Genomic DNA, 27,945 nt, shown 5'->3' with positions numbered 1-27,945 from the left:
AGTGGTAGAAGCAGCAGTGCAGTATAGAACAAGATGGAGTCAGGAGATGTGCAGCTGTGTAGTGGCAGTGGTAGAAGCAGCAGTGCAGTATAGAACAAGATGGAGTCAGGAGATGTGCGGCTGCGTAGTGGCAGTGGTAGAAGCAGCAGTGCAGTATAGAACATGATGGAGTCAGGAGTTGTACAGCTGTGTAGCAGCAGTGGTAGAAGCAGCAGTGCAGTATAGAACATGATGGAGTCAGGAGATGTGCGGCTGTGTAGCGGCAGTGGTAGAAGCAGCAGTGCAGTATAGAATATGATGGAGTCAGGAGATGTGCGGCTGTGTAGCAGCAGTGGTAGAAGCAGCAGTGCAGTATAGAACAAGATGGAGTCAGGAGATGTGCGGCTGTGTAGTGGCAGTGGTAGAAGCAGCAGTGCAGTATAGAACATGATGGAGTCAGGAGTTGTGCAGCTGTGTAGCAGCAGTGGTAGAAGCAGCAGTGCAGTATAGAACATGATGGAGTCAGGAGATGTGCGGCTGTGTAGTGGCAGTGGTAGAAGCAGCAGTGCAGTATAGAATATGATGGAGTCAGGAGATGTGCGGCTGTGTAGCAGCAGTGGTAGAAGCAGCAGTGCAGTATAGAACAAGATGGAGTCAGGAGATGTGCAGCTGTGTAGTGGCAGTGGTAGAAGCAGCAGTGCAGTATAGAACAAGATGGAGTCAGGAGATGTGCAGCTGTGTAGTGGCAGTGGTAGAAGCAGCAGTGCAGTATAGAACATGATGGAGTCAGGAGTTGTGCGGCTGTGTAGTGGCAGTGGTAGAAGCAGCAGTGCAGTAAAGAACAAGATGGAGTCATGAGATGTGTGGCTGTGTAGTGGCAGTGGTAGAAGCAGCAGTGCAGTATAGAACAAGATGGAGTCAGGAGTTGTGCGGCTGTGTAGCAGCAGTGGTAGAAGCAGCAGTGCAATATAGAACATGATGGAGCCAGGAGTTGTGTGGCTGTGTAGTGGCAGTGGTAGAAGCAGCAGTGCAGTATAGAACATGATGGAGTCAGGAGTTGTGCGGCTGTGTAGTGGCAGTGGTAGAAGCAGCAGTGTAGTATAGAACAAGATGGAGCCAGGAGTTGTGCGGCTGTGTAGCAGCAGTGGTAGAAGCAGCAGTGTAGTATAAAACAAGATGGAACCAGGAGATGTGCGGCTGTGTAGTGGCAATGGTAGAAGCAGCAGTGCAGTATAGAACATGATGGAGTCAGGAGTTGTGCGGCTGTGTAGCAGCAGTGGTAGAAGCTGCAGTGCAGTATACAACATGATGGAGTCAGGAGTTGTGCGGCTGTGTAGTGGCAGTGGTAGAAGCAGCAGTGCAGTATAGAACATGATGGAGTCAGGAGTTGTGCGGCTGTGTAGTAGCAGTGGTAGAAGCAGCAGTGCAGTATAGAACATGATGGAGTCAGGAGATGTGCGGCTGTGTAGTAGAAGTGGTAGAAGCAGCAATGCAGTATATAACAAGATGGAGTCAGGAGATGTGCGGCTGTGTAGTGGTAGTGGTAGAAGCAGCAGTGCAGTATAGAACATGATGGAGTCAGGAGATGTGCAGCTGTGTAGTGGCAGTGGTAAAAGCAGCAGGGAAGTATAGAACATGATGGAGTCAGGAGATGTGCAGCTGTGTAGTGGCAGTGGTAAAAGCAGCAGTGTAGTATAGAACATGATGGAGTCAGGAGATGTGTGGCTGTGTAGTAGCAGTGGTAGAAGCAGCAGTGCAGTATAGAACAAGATGGAGTCAGGAGATGTGCGGCTGTGTAGTGGTAGTGGTAGAAGCAGCAGTGCAGTATAGAACAAGATGGAGTCAGGAGATGTGCCGCTGTGTAGTAGCAGTGGAAGAAGCAGCAGTGCAGTATAGAGCAAGATGGAGTCATGAGATGTGCGGCTGTGAAGTGGCAGTGGTAGAAGCAGCAGTGCAGTATAGAACATGATGGAGTCAAGAGATGTGTGGCTGTGAAGTGGCAGTGGTAGAAGCAGCAGTGCAGTATAGAACATGATGGAGTCTTATAGATTGATGGAGCCAGTCCACAAGTATAAAAGCAGCCATAGAGTGTACAGGAACCTTCACACAGACTTTTCTTAGCCAGAGCTGCTTCTTGGCAGGGTTGGACTGGCCCACCAGTCCTCTGGTGGGCCCTGGCTTCTTCTTCGGGAGAGTTCATAGTGCAAACCTTACAGCTGCTATGGGGCTCTTGAGTGGGGGAGAAAGGTGGGCCCTCAGAATCATATCCTCTGGTTGGTGTTCTTCAGCCTGACACTGCTTCTCGGTGAGAGTTGTATTTCACCACAGCCATATTCTTTAGCTCGGTGAAAGGACTGGCATAGAGGGGAACCGTATCTACTCCGGCTGTCATTTCTCCCAGGAAGTCCTCTAATGCAGCTTGTTAAATAAGCAATGCAGCCCGTCCAACATCAGCTCACACTTCTCGGTGGTGCTTCGACACACAAAGATCTTTATGCCTTGAATTTCATCACTACAGAGTTGGGCAACGGCCTGATCTGCAATGTGTTTTGAGAAATAATGTGCATTAGCAAAGCCACGGTTTAGGCCACTAAAGGTCATCATTAAGCGAAACTCATACTGCTTTCCCACAGACTGAAAGAGGGGTATCAATGCATCTTTATTTATCTCCTGAGAAATATTGCCAATAAAAATTTCAGAACCATGTGGAGGAGCTACTCCAACCCAGCCTGGAGGGAGACCGCCATATTTCCTTTGTCCATTCTCTTGCACCAGTGATACATTAGAGCTCCTCATCCACTCAATGAGTAAAGCTTTATTTTTCCTGTTCACAGAGTTGAGCCATATCTGAGGCTCGCAGGGTTAACTGGCTGCTCACATGGGTCAGCCATTGTACGTGTGCGAGGTTGTCAAGCCTCAGAGCCGCCACCAGGTTCCGGCCATTGTCACACACGACCATGCCTGGTTGTATGTTCAGCGGTGAGAGCCACAGATCTGCCTGCTCTGTAACAGGTTTCAACAACTCTGCAGCGCTGAGCGGTTTGTCACCTAAGCATTAAGCATGTTATCTTCAGCACAGCCTGTTGCCGCTTGGCCGAGGCAGTGCTTCCAGCTTGCGACTGATCATTTCGGAGATGGAGGCCGAAGAGGAGGAGGAGGTGCAAGAGCTGTAGAATGTGATTACATTGAGGTTACATTGGCGAGTCTGGTTTTTATACTAAAGATCCGACTGTGTTTGTATTATTTTTTTACGTCTCTTCAAATGTGTATTGGAGTGCGTCCTAACTTTTGGCAGCCCTTGAAATTGCTGCATACGAAATAACAGTATAGGAGGCCCTCTCCTTAATAATGGGAAGGACAATTCAAATAGATTCTATATTCTAGAATATTACCTGTCTTATCTGAAATTCATTTACATGTGAGGTATCGCAGTATGGATAGCGTGTTACACCGATTCAGCCAGGTATTATTGCTTTACACTGCATGCTGCTGGTGCGGCTGAAAAGAAATACATATCTATTGTATTCCCTATTGATACCATTGTTAGATGCATTTACAATAAGGACAGGTGCTGCTAAGTGGTATCATCAGCTCGAGATGAGTGTTCATTCTGGTCGCATAAATCTCTTCCACAGTCCATAACTTTTTTTTTATTTATTTATTTGGCCTTATATACAAGTCATTACCCTGGAAAGAATGTTTCTTAACATTTCTTCCTGGAAAATCCATTTTAGCTTCCTTTTTGTATGTTTTATTGTCAGTCCGTAAAAATTACGTAATACTCTGACAACATTGCTCACAGATATGCTATTGGTCAGCGACCAAGTGTAAATAGTAGTGATGAGCAAGCATGCTCGCTACTGCTCGGTGCTCACTCGAGCATCTCACGGCTCGAGATGCTCGGCGCTCGCCGAGTATTTCCGGGGTTGCTCGGCAGGAGCTCTGGTCCCCTCCCTGCATGTTTGGCACTCTTTAGAGCACCAATCAACATGCAGGGATTGCCTGCCACTCATTGTAATGCTGCAGCCATGGTGGTTGTGGCATTACAGTGATTGGATGGCCACACAGCGTCATCAGGTCTATATCAGACCTGGCACCGCTGTGCTCGTCACAGTCACTCCGGAATCAGGCAGTGTAGGGAGAGCTGCTGCTGAGCTAGGGAGAGATTTGCTTGTGTATTAGGTAGTGTAGGGAAAAAACAAGTACATTACACATATCCATCTTAACAAACAGTCCTTTTGAGGACTAATCCATCTGCAGAGATATCAGGCAGGCAGTGCATATAGGCAGGCAGGCAGGGTATATAGCAGACTGCAGTGCATATAGCACAAGAGGCTCCATTCCAATTATGCCTGCTGCTGCTGTTAGATATTTCTATACAAAGGGCCCAGGTCTCAGGGGCCAGGAATACTTTTTTTTTTATCTTAATCCTCATTATTTGCTTAAAAAGCAATAGAGAACAACATTTTTCAGTGCCATTTGCTTGTTGGCACTGCAGAGTACAGCCAGGTCCTTTCTATATTACAGCGCTAGAAATCCAGCTATTTAAAACTGTGTTTTCTCCGTCACAAGGATCACATATACGTTTCAGAAAATACTGCCATTTTTGGCCTCCATTCCAATTTTTTTTCACTGTGTCAGCGAAGTTTTTGACACCGGTTTGCTGTTCAAACTACTTACCTACAGTCCAAGTATTTAAAACTGTGGTTTCTCCGTCACACGGATCACATATAAGTTCGCTCCAAACTCACTCATTTGTAGTGAGCGTGGAAGATACTGTCCTCCATTTAAAATGGGCAAGGCACGTGGCAAGGGACGGGGAACTGGACGTGATGATGCATGCAGAGGCCGAGGACAAGGCCGTGGGCAAGCTGAAATTGTGCCACAACAAACACCCACATCTTCTCGCCTGACCTTCCTGTCCCAATTCCTAGGGGACCGCAGCACACCACTATTGAACCCAGAGCAGTGTCAAAAGGTTGTTGGTTGGATAGCGGATAATGCTTCCAGTCACTTAGCCACCACCACCACCACCCTGTTTTCCACACGGTCAAGTCTCAGTAGCCGTGAGTGTGGACCGCATATTCTTCACCCTGATCCTCCTTCCTCCCACCATGCTGAGTGCCCGGAGACAACTGATCCCACACTTGGACACTCTGAAGAGCTGTTCACTTTTCCATTTATAGATTCGGGCCTCTCGCCCGGTCCACTTGAAGCGGGGCAAGAGGAGATCGCATGTAGCGATGCCCAAATATTTGAGCAGTCACGGTCACACGAAGGCGACGGTTGGAAAGTGTCACAAGAGGTGGACGATGATGAGACACAATTGCCAGAAAGTCAGGAGGAGGACCAGGGTGCGGAAGTGGAAGACGAGGTGGTGGATGATATAGTAACTGACCCAAGCTGGCAGGAGGACATGCGGAGCGAGGACAGCAGCACACAGGGGGAGGGAGGCAGAGCACCCCAACAGGCAGGAAGAAGCAGTGTGGTGGCGGTAAACAGAAGGCAGGCAACCGTTCCCTGTAACACCAACACGAAGGAAGTTGCTAGTACAACTGTTAGGTCTTCCCGAGTCTGGTCGTTTTTTAAAGACTCTGCCGATAACCCCAAAAAGGCCATTTGCACCACCTGCCAGGTCGGCATCAGCAGGGGTGGCAAAACGACCAACCTGACCACCACCAGCATGATCAGGCACATGGCAGCAAAGCACCCGACTTTGTGGGCCGAACCCCAGGGTCCAGGAACAGTGTCCGCTTTTGTGCATGCAAGCCAATCCCCTGTCCATGGTGCATGCAAAGACGCCTCCTGCCCTGCACCTGTCGTTGCACACTCTCAAGTAGCAGCATCAGGAAGCACGTCCATGTCTTTGTCCCAGCGCAGCATTCAGTTGTCCATATCCCAGTCCTTGGAACGCAAGCGCAAATATGCAGCCAATGACCCACAGGCCACACTACTAAATTCTCACATTTCACGACTGCTTGCACTCGAAATGTTGTCTTTTAGGCTTGTGGAGACGGAAGCATTCCGCAACCTGATGGCGGCGGCCGTCCCTCGGTACTCAGTCCCCAGCCGTCACTATTTCTCCCGGTGTGCCGTCCCCGCATTACACAAGCACGTGTCCCAAAACATTAGCCGTGCCCTCAACAAAGCAGTTACCGGGAAAGTCCACCTAACCACGGACACATGGACAAGTGGTTGTGGGCGGGGACGCTACATCTCGCTGACGGCACACTGGGTTAACATAGTGGAAGCCGGGACCCAGTCGGACCTTGGGACAGAACATGTCCTCCCGACGCCAAGGATCGTGGGCCCTAGGTCAATCAGGGCTGCCCCCACAGTCTACAGCTCCTGCAACTCATCCTCCTCAGCCTCCTCCTCCTCTTGAGCCTCCATCTCCTAAATGACCATATCAGTCACAAGCTGGAAGCACTGCAGCACTGCCTCGGCCAAGCGGCAACAGGCTGTGCTGAAGCTAATATGCTTAGGTGACAAACCGCACAATGCTGAAGAGTTGTAGACAGCTCTGAAAGAGCAGGCAGATCTGTGGCTCACACCGCTGAACCTACAGCCAAGTATGGTCATGTGTGGCAATGGCCGGAACCTATTGGCGGCTCTGGGGCGAGGCGAGCTCACACACGTACCATGCCTGACCCATGTGCTTAATCTCGTGGTTCTGCATTTTCTCAAATCCTACCTGGAGCTGCCGGATCTGCTTGTTAAAATATGCTACCTGTGTGCCCATTTTAGAAAGTCACCTACAGCTTCCGCTGCCCTTGCCGTGTTTCAGCAGTGTTTGCAGCTTCCGGCTCACAAACTGGTATGTGATGTCCCCTCGCGTTGTAACTCTACACTGTAGATGTTGGGAAGGATTTGTGAGCAGAAGAGGACAGTTGTTGACTACCAGCATCAACAAGGCCATCAGTATTCAGTTCAGACTCCACACATAAGGCCTCAGGAGTGGACATGGATATCAGACATATGTACCATCCTCCAAAACTTTGAGGACTCCACCAAGATGGTGAGCGGCGATGATTAGAGTCACCATCCCGCTTCTCTGTCTTCTGAAACTCTCTCTGATCACAATCAAAGAGGATGCATTGCAGGCAGAGCACAATGAGATGGAGTAAGGAACCATGCAGGGTGATTACACACCGCCCAGCCTCATCTCATCCCAATGTGGATTGGGTGACAATGATAAAGAGGAGGAGGAAGAACTGGAGATAGTTTCATGAGCTATAAATGGTACTACCTGCACAACTGTCATACCGTCTGTTCAGCATGGATGGCCAGAGGATAGAGAGGAGGAGGAGGAGAGCATGGTAAGTTATCCTCTTGGTGAGGACACGGAAGTCTTGCCTGTTAGCAGTCTGGCACGCATGGCTGAGTTTATGTTATGCTGCCTTTCCCATGACCCTCGCATTCTCAAAATTTTGGGTGACTGTCATTACTGGTTGGTGACACTTCTAGACCCACGCTGCAAGGAGAACTTTCTATCTCTTATTCCTGAGGCGGACAGGTCTACAAAAATGGGGCAGTACCAGAAGGCCCTTGTTGCGGAACTATTAAAAAATTCCTATCTGAAAACGCTGGTGGCAGAGGTCACAGTTCGTTGGACAACCAAGGAGTACAGGTGAGAGAGACACAAATGCAATCCAGCAGAGGCAGGGGAACATGGGGAACATTGTCAAAGTTCTGGGACAGTTTTCTCAGACCCTCCCATCGCACAGGCCCTGAAGTGCGGTGTACTCTCACAAGGAGTGCAAAGTTTGGGAAGATGCTGAGAGAGTACCTTGCCGACCGTCCCAACATCCTCCGTGATTCCTCTGTGCCTTTAAATTATTGGGTATCCAAGCTGGATACGTGGAATGAACTGGCTCTCTATGCCTTGGAGGTCCTGGCCTGCCCTGCCGCCAGCGTTTTGTCAGAGCGGGATTTTAGTGCCACTGGTGGAATTATAACTGATAAGCGCATCCGCCTGTCAACTGAAAATGCTGACAGGCTGACTCTTATAAAAATTAACAAGGGCTGGATTGGGCCAGACTTCTCAACACCACCAAATGATAGTGTGGCGCCCCTGCTGGTTCAGTCATTACAGAGGTACTGCATCTCACCCAGAGGTGTGGTACCCCACTCTCAGGTAAGGAGGGAGTACTACCCGGGACCCAAACACCCACATCCAATACACTCCACTTCAGTAGGGAAGGGCGAGATTGCTCCTAATGGAGAGCACAGTCCCTGGTCCCTAGTTGGAGGGTGGAACCAGGTAGAGGAGGTGGGTGGAGGAAGTAAATCAGGGGAGCACAGACAGGAAGAGTATAAGAAGGAAGGGAACCATCTAGAAGAGTCAAGTCCTGATCAGGAGAGCAGTGTAGGAGGGTCCATGCTCCTGGCTCCCGTGCTTGGAGCAGGAGTTGAGTGGAGAGAGAGGAGTCGTGCCTAGTCAGAGAGGCCCTGGAGAAAGAGTGAAGAGACGAGAGAGGAGTAGTGAGGAGGGCTCCAGGAGGAACAGAGGGGATCCCAGGGGCATGGTGAGTGCAGGAAGCCACCCGTACGCCCGAATTCACACGGACGTGGAGGGATCAGGCCGCAAAGAGGGGACGGACCCCTAAACTAGTGGAGAACAACCAGGCTCAGCTAGTCATCTGGAGGCTGCTGCATTTTCAAGGTGCTGCCGCCAAAAGCCACAATTACATCACCGAAAAGGTGGCCGCATAGGGTCCAAGGGATTGCAAGTCGCCCGACAAGGCCCAAGGCCACTGGCTTGGGACACTGATTGTGAGGCGCAGGGCAGGAGGGTGAGAGCCAGAGCAGTGAGACGACCAGGAAAGGTACATAGAACGGGGTCCCGTACAAGTGCTCCTGAAATACCTGAGAGTTTGCTGGATCACTACCCCGGAGGACACAGGACGACGTGGGCGGTTATAATCCGGAAAGTGTAACCTGAGGAACTTAACAACTGTGAGTAAAATCTGAAGACTGCACCCCACTGTGTCCTTGAATAATTGCTGCGCCATCACCAGCCCTGCACTACACCGCACCAACAACATCTACCTCATAAAAACACCATCTACTGCCCTGTAGCTTAGCTCTGCCTGTGGAGAGCTGAACCAACTCTGCTGCGTCACCATCAGCTCCAGAGGATCTGCACCGCAGCGGCGGCCCCATATAGCCGCATACCACTGGTGGCATCACGAGCATTATCTATAAAAACTTTATTCCCCTTTTATTTTTCCATTATTTGACCGCCCGGGGCCACGGACCGGGTAATTGCCACCGTGACATCCCCGGCACCAAGCGGCCCGGTTACCTAGTACCCCACGGCCCCAGGGGGCGCGTCAATAGCAGCATAACATAAACTCAAATCCAGTGTCTTTTTTTGGGAGGTGTATTCCCATGCACCTCTTCACACCCACACATGGGTATACGCTTCCTGGTTTTGGCTATTTGCTCTTGTCCTCCTCCTTCTCCTCATCCTCATCCTCCACCACCATATCACCAGGGTGACCGTGGTCCGTGATGCAACACCCACATAAAGGGTGTTTATGATGGCCGTAAAAAAAAAATGTATACAGTATGTTCATGTATACCCCCCAGGATTAAATGTTTGTCATCCCATACACTTAGTGCATGGGCATTACAAGTATAGGAGACCGGCTCCTTTCTAATGGGAACATTTTTTTATGAGGCCCTCTAAGTCTCTTCCAAGGGGCATTGGCGTGTCCCCCAATTTTTGGCAGCCCTTGCATTCACTGCATAGGCCAACACTATGGGAGACCCTCTCCTTTCTAATGGGAATCTGTCATTACTGTGGCCCTGTTCTATGTGTCTTTAAATTCTTAGTGGGGTTTTTCCTAAATTTGGTCAGCCGTTGGACTCACTACATACCCTATAACTGTATAGCACACACGCTCCTTTCTAATGGGAACATGTCGTACTCGTTACTGTGGCCCTGCTCTATGTGTCTTTAAATTGTTAGTGGGGTTTTTCAAAAAAATTTTGGCAGCCCTTGCAGTTACTGCATGGGCATTACCACTATAGGAGACCTGCTCCTTTATAATGTGAACATTTTTTTTACTGAGACCCTCCTCTATGTCTCTTCAAAGGGGTATTGGGGTGCGTCCGAATTTTTGGTAGCCATTGCAGTCACAGTATACGCAATAACAGTATAGGAGACCCACTCGCTAATAATGGGAACAACAAAGCATTGCCGGCTGATTGCTCTCTAACAATAGCGAGGGCCAACTGCTGGCCTTTTAAGAATAGTAAGGGCCGCCTGATGGCCCTATAAAATAGGCTTTGTGACTTTCAGAGTCCCTCCATCATAAATAAAACAGGATGTGTCTGATGATGTGTTACACACCACATTGCCAGATAAGGTTGTGAAATGTTAAAATGAAATTTCCCGGTGAATGCATTTGTATTAAAAAATAACGTAAAAAGAAACAAAAGAGTAGGATCTTTCTTTAGTAAAAAAAACAGAGTCGCCAATGTAACCTCAATGTAATCACATTCTACAGCTCCTGCACCTCCTCCTCCATCTCCGAAATGACCACATCAGTCACAAGCTGAAAGCACTGCAGCACTGCCTTGGCCAAGCGGCAACAGGCTGTGCTGAAGATAACATGCTAAATGCTTAGGTGACAAACCGCCCAGCGCTGCAGAGTTGTTGAAAGCTGTAACACAGCAGCCTGATCTGTGGCTCTCACCGCTGAACATACAGCCAGGCATGGTCATGTGTGACAATGGGCAAATCCTGGAGACGGAGAAATGACAGCCGGAGTAGATACGGTTTCCCTCTATGCCAGTCCTTTCACCGAGCTAAAGAATATGGCTGTGGTGAAATACAACTCCCACTGAGAAGCTGTTTCAGATTGAAAAACATTGTGCCCACCAGAGGATTTGATTCTGAGGGATAACCTTTCTCACCCGCTCAAGAGTGCCATAGCAGCTGCAAAGTTAGCGCTATCATGAAGTCTCCTGATGTAGAAGCCAGGGCACACCAGAGGATTCTCTGGTGGGACCGTCCAACCCTGCCGAGAAGCAGTCCTGGCTAAGAAAAGTGTGTGGGAAGGTTCCCAGACACTCTATGGCTGCTTTTTTACTGAGATGGAAACTCACGCAAACACGGGGAGAACATACAAAGTCCTTTCAGATGTTGTCCTTGATGGGATTTGAACCCAGGATCCCAGCGCTGCAAGGCTTCTGTGCTAACCACTGATCCAATGTGCTGCCGTTCACCCTCTAATATCTAACAGGCTGGAGAAACTTGCACCTGCCTCTCTATCTTCAGCTCCTTTGTAAGAAACTAATGTATTTGGGCAGCCACTCAGTCTACCAAATAAAATTCCTGAGAAGGAAATTAGGGATGACTTCGCTACTGGTACTGTGGGCAGTGCTAATACCATGGCGTCGTACCATAGTTTACTGGAAATATTCCAGGCTGGTAGGAGGCAAGCAGATTCCCACAGAAAAGTACCAGCAGTAATGTTCAGGGACCCACGCTTGTGGAAGGCGGAGACAACACCGGGAGACAAAGTGACGGCTGGGGACCGAGTATGGACACGAGGCATGAGGCATGAGGTTGTGAAAAGCTTCCGCCTCCACAAGCCTAAAAGGCCACATTTCAAGTGCAAGCAGCTGCCCAGAAATCTGTCAGTTTAGTATTGTGACCTGTCGGTGGGTGGGTGGCTGGCTGCATACTTGCGCTTGCATTCCAAGTAACAGAAAACTAAGCAGATGGTGGCCTCTATCATCATCATGGCCTCACCTCGGCATTATGAACTCTCCTGAAGGAGAAGCCAGGGCCCCCCGGAGGAGTCTCTGGTTTTCTGGTGGGTCCGTCCAACCTGCCGAGAAGCAGCCCTGGCTAAGAAAAGTGTGGGGGAAGGTTCCCGGACACTCTATGGCTGCTTTTTTAATGTGGATCGGCCATGCTTATGCATGTTATTTCTCAAACCGCATTGCAGATTAGGCCATTGCCCAACTCTGTAGTCATGAAATTAAATGCGCAAAGAAAGATGTTTTTGTGTCAAAGTACCACCGACAAGTGCGAGTTGATGTTGGACGAGCTGCCATTGCTTCTGCAACAAGCTGCATTAGAGGACTTCCTGGGAGAAATGACACCCAGGGTAGATACGCTTTCCCTCTATGCCAGTCCTTTCACCGAGCTAAATACAACTCTCAGCAAAAAAAGCTGTGGACTGGCTCCGTACCGTCCCTGGCCACATTCACCTGTCCACATGTTTGTGGTTAGGCGGTCCTTCCCAATAAGTGCACTGGTGAGGGCACGGGTAATGTTGTGGGACCCATGCTTGTGGAAGGCGGAGACGATACCGGGAGAAATAGTGGCGGCTGGGGACAGAGTATGGACACCCGTCCGCCGCCGGCATGAGGTTATGAAAAGCTTCCGCCTCTACGAGCCTAAAAGGCCACATTTCAAGTGAAAGCAGCTTTAGAGGACTTCCTGGGAAAAATGACAGCTGGAGTAGATATGGTTTCCCAAGTCCTTTCACTAAGCTAAAAAATATGGCAGTGGTGAAATACAACTCAGCAAAAAAAGCTGTGGACTGGCTCCGTACCGTCCCTGGCCACATTCACCTGTCCACGTGTTTGTGGTTAGGCGGTCCTTCCCAGTAAGTGCACTGGGGAGGGCACGGGTAATGTTGTGGGACCCATGCTTGTGGAAGGCGGAGACGATACCGGGAGAAATAGTGGCGGCTGGGGACCGAGTATGGATACCCGTCCGCCGCCGGCATGAGGTTATGAAAAGCTTCCGCCTCCACGAGCCTAAAAGGCCACATTTCAAGTAAAAGCAGCTGTCAAAAATTTGGCAGTATAGTATTGCAGCCTGTGGGTGGGTGGGTGGCTGGCTGCATACTTGCACTTGCATTCCAAGGAATGGGGTAGGGACAACTGAACACTGCAGTGGGACAAGGAAGTGGACAGTGATTGTTGCAAGACTGCAACAACAGGTGCGTGGCGGGATCCATCTTCGCATGCGCCAAGGATCACTTATGATGGGCACACTTTTAGGCAGTGACCTGGGAGTCAGAGATGCTTCCAGGGGTCTTCCCCATGCTGTTCCCATGTCATTTGAGCACTGTTCCCATCGATTTGGGCAATTTTTAGGCCCTCTGCAGACCGCCGTGGGGAGCTGCCTGAAAAATGCAGGAGTTTCCCATAGACTTGCATTGGGCTCGTTGCTTGGGTCGAGCACCCGAGTATTCCAATGTGCTCGACCCGAGCATCGAGCACTCGAGCATTTTAGTGCTCGCTCATCACTATAGATGATAGATAATGTCGTGTGCGGTTGACCCCGGCTCCTCTCTTGCTCCTCCTGTCTCTGGATTCCTCTTTCCGCCTTGTCTTCACGTTGTCTTCTCGGATATTTCTCGGAGTTTATATTAGGATACACGATAATTCTTTGCAGATGTCACCGGGATGTTTCTGATGATTTCTCTGCTTTTCTTCACAATCACTTTTTGGAGTTTTTCCTTTCTGCTGTCAGTGATTCCCTGATGTCGGGGTGCCATGTGTTCTCTGCCAGCACCTGCCCCTCAGCCCAGCACGGTGCCCACCCAGACCCAGGGGGCGACACTGTACAATCCTTACATTCCTCCCAGAGGTGTCACCTGCAGCTTCTGGGTGACAATACAATGTCTGCACCCAGCTCCGCTCCTGCCATGTGCAATGTACAACGCTGAGGTCCCAGGGGAGCACGGAGGGACTATCAGTCCCAGTACAGCCTAATGATACCCAAAGCGCACAGAGGTACTACAAGTCCCAGCATGTCGCTGTAATGATTAACTCCCCAGCTCAGCAGACCCGCGCCGCCCTCCTGTCATGGCTGACCACAGGGCCTGGCTCCATGATGGGCCAGCAGGTTGGCAGGGTCCGAGGCTCTAGAGCTGCTGCGTGAGCGCCGGATCTCCTTTCTTGCACTGATAGTCGTCAGTGGAGAAGCGATCAGACCAAGGCGGTTCTGTAACTGGTTGAGCTGTAGGGATGTGGATTGTGTTACCCTGTTCCTGCCTCTTAAGACAGCAGACGCACTGTGTGAATACGGTTGTGCAGTTTTATATGTAAAAGTAACGTGTATCTAATGCAACGTAATGTATTATGGTGATGTACAGCCTATAAGGTGTCAGAGCAGAATGTGAATATAGCATAGGTTAAGCTTAGGGCAGCATAGGATATGGTTAGCATGTAGATAGGAAATGGTTAATGATAGGACTAACCCAGTGGGGGGCACCAGTGCCGATAAGGGGGCATTTTATGGTTAGAGGGAGTTCACTGTCAGCCAGTGAAGTGTTGGGGAGAGTTCAGGTTCAGGTGAGGTGCTTTGCTAGGGGTAGAAAGGGCCAAACGTTCAGGGCAGTGGGCGGCCAAACGGAGATCACCGATGGACGTTCCAGCAATGTTTGGAGCCTAGAGCTCTGGCCAGGTAGCATGGAGCTGGCTTGGTCTTCCTACATCACGAGGTCCGTGGACACGTAATTACATGGGGGGGCAGGTGGCCGGTACTGGGTGCACTGCCGGAGTGGACAACGAATCCCTGGGGCTGATGGAGTCAGTGAGCTTCGTGGTAGTCCACAATGAATGTGTGGCAGAAGAGAAGAGGAGTTGTCTGAGGAGAGAGGAAGTGTGAATTGCTGTGCCCTATCCCACCTGATGAACTTGGACTGTTTAGTAAAAGTTTGACTGTTGCAGAGAACCTGGTGTCCTGTGCATTGTGTGCTCTGGCAGTGAGTACACCTTTGCCCCCTGGAGCAGTCCCACCTCAGTCAGCGGCCACGTTTCCCTTGCCCCGGGTTTACGTAGAACAGACCCCTGCCCAGTATCCCGTTAAGGCTAAATTGGTGGTCAAGGTTGTACAGAGAAAGAAGGACAGAGAGAAGTCGGTGCAGGCCCATCTACAGCTTCCTGGAGGTGGTGAGGTCAGCTACCGGATAACACAGGTAGTACGGCACTACTGTTAGAACCCTCCTGTTTGTTTTTTCCATCTTGTGTTTTGCGGTCACGTGACCATCTGCCTTTATATTCCAGCTCCGCCCTTTTGGCTCTGCTGGACTTCAGTGTTTGACTGTTTCTCTAGCCACGTGCTTCGGTGCCTTTTTCTCAGTTCGCTTGGTCCTTCTGGGACCTCTAGTACCTTTTTGTCAGTTTGTCTTTTTGTGTTCTGCAACAACTTCTCTGTTTAGGAGGTGTCCCATTTTTGTCGCAGTCCTTAGTTCTATTAGGGACCCCTCCCCTTATGCTATAGGTCTTCGTTCAGACTAGCCGAGGACTAAGGCGGGTCTGTTCGCTAGGAACAGGGAGCCCGCTACATCGTAGGGATTCAGCTTAGTCTTACTGTAGGGTCAGCTTTCCCCTATCTTTCCTTAGTACTTGTTGCAGATCATAACAAATACGATGCCACAAAGGGATACAGGTTCATCCAGGAGGTGGTCACAGGTGACAAAGTGTATGTGAACGCTTGTTCCCTATCGCATGGACCATACACACTATGGACGGGAGATCATTTCAGTTTTGTTAAAGAAAATGGACCATGATGGTGGTATGTGGTCGCTGTAACACTGATCCCCGAATGGTGCGGCCTGGAAGAGTGAGCCATTAGGCGGCCACTCAGCTGCGACCAATAGAGCCTGTGACAAGAGCTCCATCACCCCCCAGTCCTGCGCTCTCCAGCTCCACCGAGCAAACCCGAAAAATAATGGGGAATCCGGGTCCAGCAGTGTATTCTCCGCCACCAGTACCAAAGACCCGGGCCCTGACCAAGGCGGCCACTGTGACCATTTCTCAGGGCCCCCACTCACACAGGGCCCCCACTCACTTACCTATGTTGGGCAGGTTGGAGCAAGAGACACCCTGGCGTAAAACGACCGTAAGTGAAACAGCGGCCCGAAAAGGAAAAGGCTCATTTGTGCTCATTGCATCAGAGAAGAGCCACTCAGAAGGAACTGTTCTGCGTTCCTGAGGTCAGGAGGCCTTAAAGTGCACTGGTGTGTTTTTCTTCCCTCCATTCTAAGTTTGTTTTACGCACGTTGCCCCTGCTGGATTGCGGGACAGTGGATTCTTAAAGGGATTGAAACCCTTTTCTGTTCCTATGGACTATGCAACTTAAAGGGACTGCTGTTCACAAAAGGGGGAGGGGAGGAATGGAATCAGATGACCTGAGGATCAAGGTGGGTCAGGACTGTGTTAATTGCACCATTATCTTAAAAAATAGATGAGGGACTGTATGGAACATACCCATGGACTGTGGGGCAACTGTTAATGTGTGGGTCTAAGGGCCATTATTTTCTGGAACATGGACTTGGATCGACATTGATTTGCGATTCTGACCGAGAGGACCGCCTACCTAGAGTTTCGTGCAGGAGAAGGATGGGGTGTGCGCCCAAGAACTGTTTGGCGGTTCTTATGTTGGCCTATGGGCTCAGGAACTTGTACTCTTTGATTTTGTGGTCAGTGCACTCACTGGCAACGGACACTCTATACCCCAAAAGAGAGGATACTCTTTTGGGGTATAGAGTCTTTTATATGATTGTTTCATGCTGTGTGTTGTCTTCCTGGTCCCAGAATGGTCGAGGGCGACCATGTTTAAAGAGGGGAGGAATGTAGGGATGTGGACTGTCTTGAATAAAGAGAAAATTTCAGCTCACCCCTGAGATGTAATCCCAGTCTGGCATGGAGCAAGGAGTCCTCGCTGCTGGGTCAATGAGGAAGGGAAGATGGATCCAGCTCAACACACCGGGCAATTCATTAAAATTCAACAATCTTTATTGGCAAATCCTTTTAAAAACTTGTAGAAAAGACAAAAAAATGGACATCTGAGACGACAAAGCATATATTATGGGGTGGTGTGTATAAAAAATGCCATACGCGTTTCGAGTGAAAAACTCTTGAACACTGGCTATGAAAAAGAATATTCTGAACTGGACTTAAGTATACGAACAAATAATCACAGAGAAGACTAGACTGAATATATGAAAAGAAAAAGGTGGAAACAAAACAAAAAATGTACCCCGGAAAAACTGAATGAGAAATATGTAATGCAATACATATGAACAACTATGTACGTATACATGTATACATATGAGAAAGTCCTAGAGAAAACCTGTACAAGTAAGGGCAGAAAATATACCAAATGGAACTTGTCAGAAACGTTTACCCTCCCACAAACCATTTATATCACTGTGTAGCCCTTTAAAAAATAAGTTTGTCAATACCTTTATTATTACCCTAATGAGCCGCTCCAGCAACGAGAAATCACATTCTGAAGTTCTATATGTGTCAGCAGGTGCATTGGGCCGTGACGATGCACTTACAGCTCCACAGCCTGTGCTGAACTCCTGAGCTGGCAGTGCCTTCTCCTGGCTGATTGACAGTTCATTTGCTCAGGTGCACTGGTCACTGAACTGTCAATCAGCCAGGAGAGGGCGCTGCCAGCTCAGGAGTTCAGCACAGGCTGTGGAGCTGTAAGTGCATCGTCACGGCCCAATGCACCTGCTGACACATATAGAACTTCAGAATGTGATTTCTCGTTGCTGGAGCGGCTCATTAGGGTAATAATAAAGGTATTGACAAACTTATTTTTTAAAGGGCTACACAGTGATATAAATGGTTTGTGGGAGGGTAAACGTTTCTGACAAGTTCCATTTAAGATTGAAGACAACATCAAGTTCAACCAATAGACTAACATGATAATCCATAGGAAGTCAAAAACCTTATAACTGATGAAAATGACCACCTATTAGATTAACAAATCCTTGCCGACTTCATATACAGCAATCAGACGAGTTTCCTGGATCAACAGAGTCAGCGCCCTCAACCTGTCATAGTATATTCAGCAAGAAAAGCATCCATGCTCTTATGTGTTAGTGTATCAGGCAATACAACATTAAGTGGCAGACAGTTCAATAGTCACACTGCTCTTACAGTAAAGAATCCTTAGTCTCACTCTTATACAGTATAGAATCCATAGTCTCACTGGTCTTACAGCAAAGAATCCATAGTTTCAATGCTCTTATAGTAAAGAATCCATAGTCTGACTGCTTGCATAAAAAAGAAATCATAGCCTCACTGCTTGTACAGTAAACAACCCATAGTCTCACCACTCATAAAAGAATCCGTAGTTTCACTACTCATACAGTAGTATCCATAGCCTCACTGCTCGTAGAGTAAATAATTAGTGATGAGCGAGCACTGAAATGCTCGGGTGATCGATGCTCGGGTCGAGCGCATTGGAATATTCGGGCGCTCGATCCGAGCGACGAGCCCAATGTAAGTCTAGGGGAAACTCGAGCATTTTTCAGGCGGCTCCCCCCGCGGTGGTCTGCAGAGGGCCTAAAAATTGCCCAAATCGATGGGAACAGTGCTGAAATGACATGGGAACAGCATGGGGAAGACCCCTGGAAACATCTCTGACTCCCAGGTCACTGCTGTCAGCAACGTTGTCAGAGTATTACGTCACTTTTACGGACTCACAATAAAACATACAAAAACTAAACCAAAATGGATTTTCCTGGGAAATATGTTAAGGAACATCCTTTCCAGGGTAATGACTTGTATATAAGGCAAAATAAATAACCAAAAACAAAAATGCTCCTCTACACCTTGGGCTATGTTTACACATAGCATTTTTTATGCGTTTTTGCACTTTTGCATTGCTTTCAACCAAGACAAATGCATTCACCGGGAAATGTCATTTTAACATTTTACAACCTTATCTGGCCATGTGCTGTGTGACACATCATCAGACACATCCTGTTTTATTTATGATAGAGGGACTCTGACAGTCACAAACACTATTTTTATAGGGCCATCAGGCAGACCTTACTATTCTTAAAGGGCCAGCAGTCGGCCCTCGCTATTGTTAGAGAGCCATCAGCCGGCTATGCTTTGTTGTTGCCATTATTAACGAGTGGGTCTCCTATACTGTTATTGCGTATGCAGTGACTGCAAGGGCTGCCAAAAATTTGGACGCAACCCAATACCCCTTTAAAGACACATAGAGCTGGGCCACAGTAACGACATGTTCCCATTAGAAAGGAGAGGGTCTGCTATACAGTTTTAGGGTATGCAGTGAGTACAGCGGCTGCCAAAAGTTTGAAGGCACTCCAATGTCCCTTCCAAGAGATGTTGAGGTCGGAGGGCCTCCTGAAAACAATGTTCCCATTATTAGGAAGTGGGTCTCCCATACTGTTTGACTATGCAGTGAAGCAACGGCTGCCAAAAATTTGGAGGAACTCCAATATCCCTTGCAAGAGACGTAGAGGTCGGAGAGCCTCCTGAAAACAATGCTCCCATTATTAGGAAGTGGGTCTTCCATACTGTTTGCCTATGCGGTGAAGCAACGGCTGCCAAAAATTTGGAGGAACTCCAATATCCCTTGCAAGAGACGTAGAGGTCAGAGGGCCTCCTGAAAACAATGCTCCCATTATTAGGAAGTGGGTCTCCCATACTGTTTGCCTATGCGGTGAAGCAACGGCTGCCAAAGATTTGGAGGAACTCCAATATCCCTTGCAAGAGACGTAGATATGGTGATATGGTACATATGGTAGTGATATGGTGGTGATATGATGGTGGAGGATGAGAAGAAGGAGGAGGACAAGAGCAAATAGACAAAATCAGGAAGCGTATACCCATGTGTGGGCTTAAAGACAGAGGTGCATGGGAATAGACTAAGGCTATGTGCCCACGATGCAGAAATGCTCAGGATTTTTTCCTGAGCGTTTCTGCATCTCCCTGCCAGAAAAAAAACGCATGCGGATTGTACATGGGGATCATACATGCGGATCGTACATGCGGATTGTACATGGGGATCGTACATGCGGATTGTACATGGGGATCGTACATGCGGATTGTACATGGGGATCGTACATGCAGATCGTACATGCGGATGGTACATGCGGATTGTACATGGGGATCGTACATGCGGATGGTACATGCGGATTGTACATGTGGATTGTACGTGCGGATTGTACATGCGGATTGTACGTGCGGATTGTATGTGCGGATTGTACGTGCGGATTGTACGTGCGGATTGTACATGCGGATTGTACATGCGGATTGTACATGCGGATTGTACATGCGGATTGTACATGCGGGTTGCACATGCGGATTGTACATGTGGATTGTGCATGTGGATTGTACGTGCGGATTGTACGTGCGGATTGTACGTGCGGATTGTGCGTGCGGATTGTGCGTGCGGATTGTACGTGCGGATTGTAGGTGCGGATTGTGCGTGCGGATTGTACGTGCGGATTGTAGGTGCGGATTGTGCGTGCGTTTTTCCTGCCAGGGACATGTGGGTTGACAAGTGATTTTAGCATCACTTGGAAAGTGCTTGTGACAACTAGATCACACTATATAAATCCATACAGACAGCATATATAGTGTGACCCGAGAGAGTGGTTAAAAATAAAAAAATAAATATATACTTACCCTCCGATGGCCTGCGCTGGCTTGCTTCGCTCGGTGCCGGCAGCGATAGATTGAAAGACCTGCTGACGTCAGCGTCGCGTGACCCGTCACATGACTGTGACGTCAGCGCAGGTCCTTCAATCCACTGCAAAGTGCCGGGAAGCAAGTAGGAGCGCAGCGCGGGCCGACAGAAGGTAAATATACATTTATTTTTTATTTTATTATTTTTTTACAGATTTTTTTATGGTACCTGGGTGCGGATGAGACTCTCCTCTCATCTACACCCGGGTACCGTCCGCACATTAGAACGCTTGGATTACGCATCTACATATACAGTGATGCGTAATCCATGCGGTCTAATGCAAGTCAATGGCGGCGAAGACGCAGCACTTCCGCAAAATCATTGGTAGTGCTGCATTTCTTTCCGCAATGATAATCCGCAGCGGAAATTTCCGCAGCATGTGCACAGCAGATGCGGATTATCATTGGGGAACATTGCTGCACGTCTACCATGCGTTTTTATTGCGTTTCTGTGGCACCCCAGGGGTCTGGTTGCCACAGTAGTAGAGATATTATGTCTGAGAGCAAGTGGGAGGTTTCTCTGGTCAGGAGCCCTAAGCATGCAACACGGCCCACCCAGACCTGGGAGGGGAGGAATCTGCCCTTATAAACTGGGTCTGGGGCGGGATTAAGACAGAGACAGAGCCTGGAGTGAAGTTCCAGACACAGGGAAAGTGTCAGTAAGGAGCTCTGTAGGAGCAGGAGCGAGTGCCAGAGGCTGGAAGCTAGATAGCTCGCCTTGGCTGAAGACACTAAACCCGGACACGGAGTCCGAGGCTGTGGGGACATCCAGGTCCAGCAGCAGAATCCAACCGGCAGGGGATTCCATGTCCTCTGGCCTTAGAAACCCGAAGGCACGGTCACAAGCAAGGGACCAGCACCGCCATCGTGAAGCGGAGGCTAACGGAAGGCCCCAAGTCACCGGCCATACGGGTGAGCACCACATGGTATACTCAGGGACGTGGGCTACTTCTACCCGCATAGAGCAAGGTAGCCAGGAAAGAGTGCAGATAGTCGGGGAGGCCTACAACTCCACCTGGCCAGGGGAGATCCTGCTTGCTCACAGACTGACCAGGCCCCTACTGCTAACCAGTACTCCCAGGAGGGTCTGCGTTATACCATCAGTAAAGACCCTGAACTGCACCACACGTCTCTGTGTTTCATCGCCGCACCAGCACCATTACTATCGGGACGCTCACACCATCACTTCCATCATCTCACATTAGCTGCCCTGAGGCAATACTTCTCCCGTGGGGAGTTATTCCATACTCGGCTACGCAAATTACATCAGCCTCAGCGGTTGGCAGCGCAGCGGCGGTCCCCACTGACCGCAATCCACGGGTGGCGTAGTCGGACATTGTTATTACCTAAGACTGCCACTGGTTTGACCGCCCTGGGCACGGACCGGGTCACCGCCATGGAGGACTACAACCCCCAGCGATCCGGCTCCGGGTATCCCCCTGCACAGCACAGGCCCAGGGGGCGCGTCATTTCTGCAGCTGTAAAAACGCTGCAGAAACGCATTAAAAACGCATCGTGGGCACACAGCCTTAGAGTTCCAAAAAAGACACTGGATTTGAGTTTATGTTACGCTGCTATCATTCGGTGGTGTTGAGAAGTCTGGCCCAATCCAGCCCTTGTTCATTTTTATAAGAGTCAGCCTGTCAGCATTGTCAGTTGACAGGCGGATGCGCTTATCAGTTATAATTCCACCAGCGGCACTAAAAACCCGCTCTGATAAAACGCTGGCGGCAGGACAGGCCAGGACCTCGAAGGCGTAGAAAGCCAGTTCATGCCACGTGTCCAGCTTGGATACCCAATAATTATAAGGTACAGAGGAATCACGGAGGACGTTGGTATGGTCGGCAAGGTACTCCCTCAGTATCTTCCGAAACTTTTCACTCCTTGGGAGAGTACCCCGCACCTCAGGGCCTGTGCGATGGGAGGGGCTGAGAAAACTGTCCCAGAACTTTGACAGTCTTCCCCTGCCTCTGCTGGATTGGAGTTGTGTCTCTCTCGCCTGTACTCCTTGGTTGTCCAACGAAGTGTGCCCTCTGCCGCCAGAGTTTTCAGATGGGAATTTTTTAAATAATTTCGCAACAAGGGCCTTCTCGTACTGCACCATTTTATTAGGCTTGTCCTGCATGGGAATAAGAGACAGAAAGTTCTCCTTGTCACGTGGGTCTAGAAGTGTCACCAACCAGTAATGACTGTCACCCAAAATTTGGACAATGCGAGGGTCACGGGAAAGGCATCGTAACATAAACTCAGCCATGTGTGTCAGACTGCTAACAGGCAAGACTTCCATGTCTTCATCAAGAGGACGACTGACCATGCTCTCCTCATCCACCTCCACCCTGTCCTCAGCCCATCCATACTGAACAGACAGTATGACAGTTGTGCATGTAGTACCATCTATAGTGCAGGAAACCAGCTCCTGGTTCCTTGCTCCATCTCATCGTGCTCCGCCTGCAATGCATCCTCTTTAATTGTGAGCAGAGAGCGTTTCAGCAGACTGAGAAGCGGGATGGTGACGCTAATTATGGCGTCATCACCGCTCACCATCTTACTGGATTCCTCAAAATTTTGAAGAATAGCACAGATGTCTGACATCCATGTCCACTCCTGAGGTCTTATGTGTGGAATCTGAACTGAATACCGACGGCCTTGTTGATGCTGGTAGTTAACAATTGCCTTCTTCTGCTCACAAATCCTTCCCAACATCCACAATGTAGAGTTCCAACGCTTGGGGACATCACACACCAATCGGTGAGCTGGAAGCTACAAATGCTGCTGAAGCACGGCAAGGACGGTGGAAGCTGTAGCTGACTCTCTAAAATGGGCACACAGGCGGTGTACTTTGACAAGCAGATCTGGCAGATCCTGGTAGGTTTTGAGAAACCGCTGAACCACGAGGTTAAGCACATGGGCCAGGCATGGTACGTGTGTGAGCTCACCTTGCTTCAGAGCCGCCACCAGGTTCCGTCCATTGTCACACACGACCATGCCTGGATGTAGGGTCAGTGGTGTCAGCCACAGATCTGCCTGATCTTTTACAGCTGTCCAACTCTTCAGCATTGTGCGGTTTGTCACCTAAGCATATTAGTTTCAATACAGCCTGTTGCTGCTTGGCTGAGGCAGTGCTGCAGTGCTTCCAGCTTCTGACTGATGTGGTCATATTAGAGATGGAGGCTGAAGAGGAGGAGAAGGAGGTGCAGGAGCTGTAGAATGTGTGGGGGCAACCCTGATTCACCAAGGGCCTGCAATCCTCGGCGTCGGGAGGATGTGTTCCGTCCCAAGGTCCGACTGGGTCCCGTCTTCCACTATATTAATTCAGTGTGCCGTCAGCGAGATGTACCGTCCCTGCCCACAAGCACTTGTCCACGTATCCGTGGTAAGGTGGACTTTCCCAGTAACTGCATTATTGAGGGCACAGCTAATGTTGTGGGAAACGTGCTCGTGTAATGCGGGGATGGCACACTGGGAGAAATAGTGGCAGCTGGGGACCGAGTGCAGAGGGACGGCCGTCGCTATCATGTTGCGGAAAGCTTCCATCTCCACGAGCCGAAAAGGCAACATTTCGAGCATAAGCATTCGCAAAATGTGTGAATTTAATAGTGCGGATTGTGTGGCGCTGGCTGCGTATTTGCACTTGCGTTCCAAGCACTGGGGTAGGGATATGAACACTGCGCTGGGACAAGGACGTGGAAGTGCTTGCTGAGTATGCAACGACGCTTGCAGAGTAAGAAGCATCTTCACATGCGCCATGGACAGGGGATTGGCTTGCACACACAACAGCTTAAGAAGCAGTGGTGTCACCCGCAGACACTGTTTCTGGACCCTCGGGTTTGGCCCACTTAGTCGGGTGTTTTGCTGCCATGTGCCTGATCATGCTGGTGGTGGTCTGGCTGGTCGTTTTGCTACACCTGCTGATGCTGGACTGGCAGGTGGTGCAAATGGCCTTTTTGGGGTTATCTGCAGAAAAAACAACCAGACTCAGGAAGACCTAACAGTTGTACTGGCAACTTCCGTCGTGTTGGCATTATGGGGAACGCATTCACGCCTTCTGTCTGCGGCCACCACAATGCTTCTTCCTGCCTGTTTGGGTGCTCTCCCCCCCTCCTCCTGTGTGCTGCTGTCCTCGCTCTGCATGTCTCCCTGCGAGGTTGGGTCAGTTACTATATCGTCCACCACCTCGTCTTCCACTTCCCCACCCTGGTCCTCCTCCTGACTTTCTGGCAATTATTTCTCAACATCATCATCCACCTCTTGCGACAGTAGTTGCACTTTCCCACCATCACCTTTGTGTGACTGTGGCTGCTAAAATATTTGGGCATCGCTACACGCTTTCTCCTCTTGACTCGCTTGAAGCTGGCTGGGCAAGAGGCCTGAATCTACAAATGGAAAAGTGAACAGCTCTTTTGAGTGTCCAAGTGTGGGATCAGTTGTCTCCGGGTACTCGGCATGGTGGGAGGAAGGAGGATCAGGGTGAGTAATATGCGGTCCAGACTCACGGCTACTGAGACTTGACCATGTGGAAGACAGGGTGGTGGTGGTGGTGGTGGCTAAGTGACTGGAAGCATTATCTGCTATCCAACCAACCACCTTTTGACACTACTCTGGGTTCAATAGTGGTGTTCTGAGGTCCCCTAATAATTGGGACAGGAAGGTCAGGCGAGAAGATGTGGGTGTTTGTTGTGGCACAATTTCAGCTTGACCGCGACCTCGGCCTCTGCATGCACCATTACCATCACGTCCATTTCTCCGTCCCTTGCCACGCACCTTGCCCATTTTAAATGGAGGACAATATTTTCCACATTCACGAGAAATGGCTGATTTTGGAACGCAGTTCTATGTGATACGTCTGACAGAGAACCACGGTTTTAAATAGCAGGCCTGTAGTTTACTAATATTATTCTATACAGAGACCTAGTGTGAATAGCTTGACCGACACACTGCAACAGAATGAAAATGGAAGAAATGGCTGATTTTGGAACACTCTTATAGGTGATATGTCTGACAAAGAACCACGGTTTTAAATAGCAGGCCTGTAATTTACTAATATTATTCTACACAGAGACCTAGTGTGAATAGCTTGACTGACACACTGCAACAGAATGGAAATGGAGGCCAATATTTTCCACGTTCAGTTCAAATTTCTGGATTTTTATCGCTGTAATATGGAACAGATCTGGCTTTTTTCTGCAGTGAGAACAAGCAAACTGGATTGCTTTTTAAGCAAATAACCAGGATTAAGATAAAAAAAAAATTAGCCCTGGCCCCTGATACCTGGGGCTATGTCTACAAATATTTGTCACAGCAGGATCAGTCAGAAGTTGATCATGCAATGGACCCTCTTGTGCTGTATCATGCACTGCAGCCTGCCACACACCCTGCCTGCCTAACTCCTGCTATTTCCGAATATATGCAGTTGGATTAGTCCTCAGAAGGACTGTTAGTTCAGATGGATTTTATAGATATATGTTGTGGAATACCTACACTAACTATAAACAAGCAAATCTCTCCCTGACACAGCAGCAGCTCTCCCTACTCAGTCTGATTCCGGAGTGACTGTGACGAGCATGGCGGCAGCATTACAGTGAGTGGCAGGCAATCCCTGCATGTTCATTGCCGCTCTAAAGAGTGCCAAACAAGCAGAGAGGGGACCAGAGCTCCCACCGAGCAACCCCGGAAATACTCGCAGAGCGCCGAGCAAGTACCGAGCAGTGGCAAGCATGTTCGCTCATCACTATAAATAATCCATAGTGTCACTGCTCGTACAGTAAAGAATCAATAGTCTGAGTTCTCCTACACTAAAGAATCCAGAGTCTCAGTTCTCCTACAGTAAAGAATCCATAGTCTCAGTTCTCCTACAGTAAAGAATCCATAGTCTCAGTTCTCCTACAGTAAAGAATCCATAGTCTCAGTTCTCCTACAGTAAAGAATCCATAGTCTCAGTTCTCCTACAGTAAAGAATCCAGAGTCTCAGTTCTCCTACAGTAAAGAATCCATAGTCTCAGTTCTCCTACAGTAAAGAATCCAGAGTCTCAGTTCTCCTACAGTAAAGAATCCATAGTCTCAGTTCTCCTACAGTAAAGAATCCATAGTCTCAGTTCTCCTACAGTAAAGAATCCAGAGTCTCAGTTCTCCTACAGTAAAGAATCCATAGTCTCAGTTCTCCTACAGTAAAGAATCCATAGTCTCAGTTCTCCTACAGTAAAGAATCCATAGTCTCAGTTCTCGTACAGTAAAGAATCCATAGTCTCAGTTCTCGTACAGTAAAGAATCCATAGTCTCAGTTCTCATATAGCAAAGAATTCCATCTGTAAAGATGGTGACATGCTCTTGGTGTAGCTGTAGAGGACCTCCCTTGTCCCCAGGTGTAACAAGGTCATTACACAGATCTCTGCACATTGATACATTGTATGGACACAGAGTAATCCTGGGTGAGGACCATCTGCAGGAACCATCATCCCCTCTGTGGGCTGAAGTCTCAGTCCAACCCTGGATTTGAGGAATGAGAAGGACGGTGGGAAATACCATGGAGACTTGTGCGGGGTCTCCACCATCACGCGGCTCGGGACAGGCTGGAGACACTTGCAGGCTTGTTGTGAACGGCTTCTTTGACTTTTAGATCAGCACAAATTTGACAACAAACGGCAGGTGGGCCCGCGACACCGGAGGAGACGAGATCAACCAGTATGAAGAAGGAAGAGCGAAGAGCAAGATACAATCCATATGGTCTCCAGAAGTGCCAGCTCCCCGGCAGAGTCCGACCGCCGAAATTACAAGCAAAACACGATGGAAGAAAGACCTCCATCCCTGAAAATAATTAGGATTGATTTGACTCACAGAACTGAAAACATTCATCCTCCGTAACTTATTTAACCCATCTGCTGTTTCTGACTTTAACGTCAACTGTCGAATAAAACTCAACCACAGATAAAATCCAGACGGGAAAAAGTGAGAAGCCCCCGAGACTGCGAAACGCGTCTTTAGCTCCGTTATTAAGATCATTTATAATGACGCCATTCTGCTGGGACAAATAAATATCGAATTATTGAGACTTAAGAAGCCGGGGCCATAAATCAGCCGGAGCAGACGACTAAATCATTAATGACAAGATTCAACTCCACTAATTAATCCGCTCATGTTCCTGGAACAATGTTTCCTATTAATAAGGGTTATTTGTTGTAACCGATCCTCCCCGCGGACGCGCCGGAGAGCGAGGGACCTAATTGGCCAGAAATGCATCGTATTTAGAGAAAATGAGACGCAATGAAGAGACGTACGAGCTAATATCCATCAAGAATAGATCCATTCACTGCAAACAAAAGTGTACAAAAAATTACTGCCAAAGAGTATTAATAGAAAATAACATTAAATGAGTAATTCAGTCAGGAGCAATTCTAGTCTGACCCCTGATATCCACCGACAACACCAGGAAACAGATCTAATTGTAACAAAGCCGAGATAGAAGAA

This window comes from Phyllobates terribilis, unplaced genomic scaffold, assembly GCF_046119375.1.
Source record: "Phyllobates terribilis strain yellow unplaced genomic scaffold, ASM4611937v1 Scaffold_4__5_contigs__length_816908805, whole genome shotgun sequence".
Taxonomy (NCBI): Eukaryota; Metazoa; Chordata; class Amphibia; order Anura; family Dendrobatidae; genus Phyllobates; species Phyllobates terribilis.
The sequence above is the reverse complement of the archived record's forward strand: the minus strand, read 5'-3'. Positions refer to the sequence as shown.